An 8,038-nucleotide genomic window follows, 5' to 3' on the forward strand; every position below is an offset into this window, starting at 1 on the left:
CCCTGTTTCTTGTCAGAAACCATTATTTTCCCATAAGAAATTGCTGCTCCTTGCTTGATCCTTCTCTCCATAGGAACTGAGTTGCTTGTTGTGCTTTGATATCAGTGGCCTTCCTGTGACTTCCTTACTGCTGGCTGTTCACAGCTCTTTTGCTGCTTCTCAGCAGCAGGCAGTGGGCATAGCACTGAGGCATCCACAGTCTCATGTACCTCTCCGACATGATTACAGCCAAGTCGATTTTGCTTGCTGGAGCCTTTCCTCATTTCTTTCTTCACAATGATAATATCATCAGCTCCACCAGCTTCACAAGGTTATTTATCTCAGATCAATGACAGTTCTGACTTTCAGAAAGCTGCTACCTTGTTTGAGCCAACCTCAGTCTTCCTATAATTTTCACTTACTGTTGACCCACAGAGCAAGTCTATTACCTCTCCTATGCCCGGGTCTTTTAGCCCCACCCCTGCATTTCTTGACCCAGAAATGCTTGCAGTCCTCTAACATCTAGATTGAACCTGCTCAGTTCCTATGATATAGCTCCCAGATCACTTGCTAGCCTGGCCATATAACCCCTCCTCCATGTTCTAGTTTGCCTGAATTCCCCAAGAGTGTGTTTGAGCCGCTCAGGGAAGTGCAGGGTTATCACCTCCCTCCTTCTAAAGCAGAGTATTAATGTGGCTTAAGATAACATTTTGTACCTAAGATCAGCTTTATCACTTACCATGTAGACAATTCCCAGCCAGAAGCTTTACTTATTCAAGTCATTATTTTTCCTATTAGAGATGTATAGTTTTCTTTGAATAGATTTGCAATTTTGACTTAATCCTTTAGGTTGATGTGGTAGAATGAGGAGCATCCTGAGACCTGTCTGCTCTAAATGGGTTCCACCATCCACTGCATCAAGACAAAACATACTTTCGGTACATAATAGAACTTAATAGAAAAAAACTTTAATACAATTAGTATGCAATAGAGTAAAGAAAATAAAAAGGATATATTAATAATTAAAGTAGTTTCCCCATAAAAGATCCAAAGTTACCCATCCCCTCATGGGTAGATGCCCAGTCAAAGCAGGCTCAGTGAGACCCAAAAGCTTGCCACAAGTTTAAGGCACCTTCTGGCAGGGACCCATAGGAAAGGGACAGAAGGGGCCAGGCAAGTCTGGAAGGAGAAGAGCAAAATCAAGTAAAAGTCAAGAGAAAGACTGAAATTGTCAGCCTCCCAGGAGTCTTTTACCTGTGTCCCTTTCAAGTGTTTGCCCTCATGTGCCCTGAGTCCCTGGTACAAGTTCTAGGCTGAGAAACGAGCACAGCTTCTTCTCAGTTCCATGTTCCTCCTCCAAGTATTCATTTCTTTCTTTCTTTTTAAGATTTATTTATTTATACATACAGGAGCTGGGGTGCAGACCAGAGGTGCAGGAGGTGAGAGGATTCACCAAAGACAGAGTAGGGAGCAGAACTACTGAAATATACTGCTGAGGGGAGCAGTGGACAAGACAGGAGAAAGGTGCCATGTGGGTCACCTCCCTGGCTGGGGATTGAACTTGTGCTGCAGTGTCTGTGGAGAGCTGCATAATGCTGAGTCTTAACTCCTTGCACCACCAGAGAGGGCCCCCAAGTCTCCCAGTCTTTTCCAGCTTCTCCCCACGCCTCGCTCCACACTTCCTTTGGCAGGCAGGGAACCTGGAGCCTCCCCTTACTGTGAGTACCACACTATTACAGAATGAACACTCTTACTTTTTTCTTCATTGTATTCCTTTCCGGTCATCATCACTGAACACTAGAGATGGTTTTTATTTAATTTTAATCTTTTTTTCTTCTTCAGTTAAGACTGCGGAAGCGATGATTTACTGGACACATTTTATATTCAGACACACTGAGAACAGAATTAGTCCAGAATGTCTGGGTCCAGAGTAAAGGATCAAAAAGAATTATTTTTGTATGAACAAGGTGGGTCTTTCAAAGAGGGTGGAGATGATCAGATGGTAATGCATGGTCTAGATTCATTGAGACAAATTCTGGACAGTAACATGCAAGCCAAACATTTTTACCAGTCCCTGGCCTCTGGGTTTCCTTATTTCTGCTTCTGTGGTTCCCACAGGTGCTATCAGTTTGCTTGGACTGCTGCCTGGCCTTTCTGTTTTTTACATGTCAGCTCACCCATTCACTTCTTCCTCCACTAGGTTCTCATGGTGTGAGATTTCTAAGCAGATAACATTAAGGCCAAAAGATATTTCCAGCTTATAATTTGTTATGTTCTTGAACAGATTTGTCATTTCTGCTAATATTCCTGGAATCCTTTCTTGGAATGCTTCCCATTCTGACTTACAATGGAGAAAGCTTTACGTATGCAAGCTGGAGTGTTGCTCTACCTCTTTTCCTTTGGAAACACTCAAGATGGGTGACAACACCCTCTTAAGCAGGAGTTTTATTGACTAAGCCTGAAAGAGCACATCAGAGTACAAGGAAACAAGGACAATGTTATTCAAAGAGTAACCTTTAATCCCGATTTCTATTTTTAAAAGTAAATCATTCAACAACTTTGGTATTTCAGCCACTAATAGCCACAAATTGCTTACCACATACCTCACAACTGGGCACCGAGCACACCAAAGTCAAGGACACCTGGCCTGATGATTAAGACTGATGTTCACTGAATTGTACACTTTATAGTTGATCTTAGGCAAAAGTGAGTGTACATTTTTAAAATGGTGAATCTTAACATAGACGAATTATCTCTTTCTTCCCCTTTCAAAAACAAATAAATAACAGCTAAATGCTTAAAATCAGTGGAGATAAAAAACATCGGCTTTAGAGAAAAATAATTTGAATTTATGTCTCAGCTCTGCCTTTAACTGTTACGGCCTTGGGCAATTACTTGATTTCTCTGAGCCTCTATTTCTTTCTACTTAGACTGAGGTTATGAATTGCACCCCACCCCTTATCTCGCTGATATCCCCTCTTATCCCACTGTTAGCCCCCTACCTACCGTAAGGAGATGTAGAGTTACCAATCAAAGTGTCCCACTTTCCTTCACATATTGGGTGACGCAGAAGTGCTCACATGAACCAAAGAGGATCATTCAAGTTCTACAGAAGGGCTGGTGTGGGTATCAGTCAGACTAAGGCTTTCTCTTTTTGAAGGTGTAAACTGTAAGGTCGTGGAGCCTGGTGGAAGAACATTCTAGAGAATGAAGCCAGCTGAGGAGATGGAAGGAGATGGAGATTTCTGACAACATTTTTGAGTATGAAACTAGCCTAGCCAGAAGCTAGATGACTGGTATTTTCATTTGTGTGCAAATATTTTCTTTTTTTCTTAAGCTTATTTGAACTGGGTTTCTATCACAAGCAACCCAAAGGTTCTACTATAGAAATCTATTTCACAAATGTTTGTATGCATTACTTGTGGTGATAATGTAAAGCACCCAAAGCTTGCACATAATAGGCACTTTTATAGGAAACTTACTATATTAGCATTGTTAACAGATGCATCTTGGTGAGAAGGGAAGGAGGAGAATTGCAGCTTTGTGAACAGTTGCCATTTTCCCTGCCCCCACTTATATGCAGCTGCCTTGGACTACAAGTACCAGATGCAATGAACTGGACTTTCTGAGTGGGGGGCAGCTGGCAGGAGCAAGGAGGGGACATAAATGGAAGGGGAACCAAGGAGGAAGGAGAGATATGTAGAAACACTTGCAAAAGATACATGGAAGAGACATGTGGGTGAGAGACACTCAGGAGAGCTACTCCTGGGATTAGTGTTTTAGCAAAGATGGTGGCAGCAGCTATTATGGTAGATGATGCAGTATATTTTGAATTTTGAGTCTCTTCCATCCCCATTTTTGGGGACTCACCTAACCCCTTTTATTGTGCTTACCCACCGGAAGAAGGCAAGCTTTCAGGCTTCAGCCCACCCTTTCCAAGCTTGTTCTATTTGGCTAAACATTTGCCCCACAAGAGGATGAGTAACTTTTGGAGTATTGTTAGGAAACTATTATTTGAAATCCTTTTTTCCCCAATGCCAACCCCCCGCCAAAAAGAATTCTATTAAAAATCCTACACACTAAAATTCTACCACCTTTGCTTTTGTACACAGGGAAAACCAGACTGTACTTTAGAGCAATAAATAAGGGAGATTTTATGTTCTCTTTTTAACCTGTGGTTGCTAAGACTAAGTATGAAGTAGGGCCTCAATAAACATATCCTTAAAGAAAGATTGATGTCTTCCCCTAATATAGAATTTAAGCATAAATTAATGAGATTTTTTTTTCCTGCTGTTCGACCTAGGAAATAGAGACAAATCTACAGAATGGAAAAAGTATTGAACTGGTGGTAAAGAAGCCAAGGTTCCCTTTGTGACAAGTCTCTTCTTAACTGAGTGGCTTTGGGAAACCTCTATCTTCTTTGTTTCTTGGTTTTTTCCATTTGCCAAAGTAGGCTATTGGGGTTATCTGACTTTAGTACCTGGTAAGGTCTACATTTGAGTTTCAAAGAGAAAAGTAATGGGATTCTTTTACCACCTTTTGATTTCTTGGAGTTGAAAGAACTGTCTGAGACCTCCTTTTGCAGCCCTCCCTACAGCCTCCATGGTGACACGCAGCTAGAGATCATCACGGTACTGGCTCGCGACCATACAAGATTCTGTGTTCCTATAGGAAGGTGCCAAGCAGCTTTAGACTCTACTTGCTAACAAAAAAGTGTTGTCAGAAACCCTTTAGAGTGATTTATAGCCATGAGGCCTGAAATATAATTTAATATCCAGGGGAGAAAAAGGGAGCAATATTTTTCATTCATCAAGCATTCATTTTGGGTCTTGCAGGCACACACCATGCCAAATACTGGGGAAACAAAGGGACTCAGATTCCATTCCTGAGGTCCAGGGAGGCATAGCCCTCACGGACTGTTCACTGGCTGCCCTGTCCATCAGGATTTCAGATGCAGGTGAAGGTGCTGTTGATCTCAGTGGGCACCTACTGTACACTAGGCACCTGTCACCAGGTTTTAACTTTCCTAAACTTCTTCCTCCCAGAAAGATGGGTCTAGTTGAGGATGAAAACAAGCCTTTGTCAGTTGATTCTCCCTTCAGAGAGAGGCCCAGCTCCTCACAACCCTGTCGTATCCTTACTATCTGATCATAAATGAAGCTTTATTCTCTGGTGGAGACTGGCACTGTCCTGTATGGCAGCAGCTTTTTAGAAGACGTGAGACATCAATCTGTATTCAAATATTTTGGAGAAGTGGGAGTTATTTTTATATTAAAATATATATTGATAGTTCATAGAGTAAAGTTTAAGATTTAAACAAATTTTATATTCTTCTTTTTTTTTTTTCAAAACCTTTATGAATACCTACCCTGTACCAGAAATTATCCTAGATGCTAGGGTTTAATCAGTAAATAACATTGTAAAAGTAAGAAAATCTCTGCCCTCGTGGGGCTCACGTTCTAGTGGGAAGAAACAGAAAACACCCATATTTTAGGTGCTGATAAGTGCTGTCAAAAAAAGAAAAGGGGGACTATCCCAGAGGTGTAAAGGGATAAGTCTCAGCACAATGAAGCTATTGGCAGCCACTGTAGCACAAGTTTGACCCCTGTCCAGGGAGGTGACCCATGTGGCATAGCAGACCTCTCCTGTCTTGCCAGATGCTCCCCTTAGCAGGTCTCAGTCATTCTGCCTGTTCTGCTCCCCACTCTGTCTCTGGTGAATCTTCTCAAACCTGCCCCCCTACCTCCACCCCCACACTTCTTGTTTATACCCCAGCTCTTGTATGCATAAATAAATAAATCTTTCTTTAAAAAATGAAAAGGGAATCCTTAAAGAAATGTAGAACTTGCATAAGATTGCTTCAAGCTCACCACAAAATTCCCTGGGGCCCTTTCTCCTTGACTCTGCCACAAAAATTAATATTCAGGGACAGCCACTTAGAAGACATGTATAGGGAAAGACATGGGAAAGTAGGGGGGCTTCCATGACTCTCCAGGGGCACCATGCTCCCCAAATCTCCATAGTTTTCCAGCCAGAGCTTGCTGAAATCACTCCCTGTGGGGCTTTGTGGAAGCTTTCTGACTTCGGCATGGCTGATTAACTTATTGACCATTCCAACTGAACTCAATTTCTTGCTCTTCTCCTGACCCCCTAGGTCTGGGATGGGACTGAAGTCCCAACTCTCTTATCCCCTTCTTTAGGAGTTTCCAAAAGAACCTCATTAACATAACAAGAAATACCTTTATCACTGACAACATTTAGGAAATTCCAGGTTTGGGGAGAACTATGAACCAAGGACTTTGGATGAAGATCAAATACAATAATCAGTATGTATTTTATCATCAGAATGAATATACACACATATCTTATAGATCATAAAATTGTTAAAGGTCTGGATGGGGCCCCAGAGCCTGCATGTCTAACAGGATCCAGTTACTGCTGGAACCGCTGCTCCTGGCTCCGTTCTGAGGCCCACTTGGTTAAAAGATGGGATCCGCTCAACTAGCCTCCTGTGTTCCAGCCTCTTCTTGAGCCCTTCCTTTTCCTCTAATTTGTGGACACTCTCTCCATCCAATTCTTCCCTTCCTCAGCCATCTGGTTTCCTTCTCCCTCTAAAAAATGCTTTGGAGTGTAATCTGAAAACAATAACACTAAATTGCAAATGGCTAGTCAAAGCTACTCTCCCTTCCAGGAATGCTTGAATTTTAATTGCTCACTGAACTCCAATGCAGCTCTGCCAGGGATTTGAGGGATCAGCTAGTAGATGGTGGATGTGTTTGGAGGGCCTCTCTCACTGTGTAGGTACCCCTTATCTTACCTTCCACTGTGTGGCTGGGTAATGTTCCCCAGGAGCATGGATAAGAATTGAAGTTCTATGTCCCTCTTCTCCAGAAGCAGTGAGGCAAATATGGATCTACGGTAGAGAGCAACTAATGGTGATAATTAAATCCCCCAAGGAGACAGAATTTTCATGTCTTTTGTGTTCTGGGAGTATCTCTGGCTTTAGTAGGCGACAGAATTTTCATGTCTTTTGTGTTCTGGGAGTGTCTCTGGCTTTAGTGGAAAAGACGAAGGGAAAAAAAATGTGTTGTGATAGCTCTTGTTCTCCTGCTGAGGAAGACACCCCATGTCGGTCGATGGTTGCATCAGGGTCCAGATTCTTCCCTGAAAAATAAGCAGCCCAGAATTTTTTTTCTTTCAAGGCCATATATACCCCTCCCCCTTCTCTCAGATTTAAAAAGTGTAAATGGGTGGACTTAGAAAGTTGAAGAAAGATCTGGATGGAGGGAAGGAGGGAGGTAGTCCATGGTGGAAGGGGCTCATCTGCCCAGAACCTCAGCCCTGCGTGCTACAGGATGTGTCACTGCAATGTTGGCGGAGCATCACCGTGGCCGAGGCCATGTCCCCATCTCAGCCACCTTGAACTGAAGCTCCCACATACCATGAATTGGGCTTCCTAAATGGCAGTGCAGGGATGATGGAATGAGTGTGTCAGGGATGCACACAAAGGCAGAAGAAAGGGAAGGAGAGACACGTAGAGCAGCTCTCCTGGCACCTTCGTGCTTGGCAAGCAGACTCTTCAGGAATGACGATGGCCATCACCCTGACCTCACGATGGATAGTCCAGTTCTCTTGGTACACGGTGAACTCCCCATCGCCTTCCCTCTCAGTCTTCTGAGCCCTGCCCAACCTGTTACTTGTTCTTCTCTGTTGGAAAGTACCTTGAACTTATTCTCCTGGCAACTTTGGATCTCTGTTCTGGCCTGTTTGAGTATTTTCCTACAGGGGAGTCTGGATTTCCTCCCCTAATTTTCTTTTCTTCCTCTAGTTATTCCTTTTGAACTGCACCAATGAAAGATTTCTGAGCATATGAGACTGATTCCTTTTTTGTGTGTGTAGATGACTGGACTCTTAGAACATACCACTCAACAGTTTGGGGTCCCTGGGCACCCCTCAGTTTTGCAATGGCATCATTAGTTTCCCTGAGTAGGAAATAGGCCTTTAGATTACATGAGCACTGCCTTCAAGCCCCAGAGGAGTTCCCGGCCTCTCACTCTTC

Source organism: Condylura cristata, unplaced genomic scaffold (genome assembly GCF_000260355.1).
Source record: "Condylura cristata isolate star-nosed mole 26May11 unplaced genomic scaffold, ConCri1.0 scaffold00003, whole genome shotgun sequence".
In the NCBI taxonomy this organism is placed as follows: domain Eukaryota; kingdom Metazoa; phylum Chordata; class Mammalia; order Eulipotyphla; family Talpidae; genus Condylura; species Condylura cristata.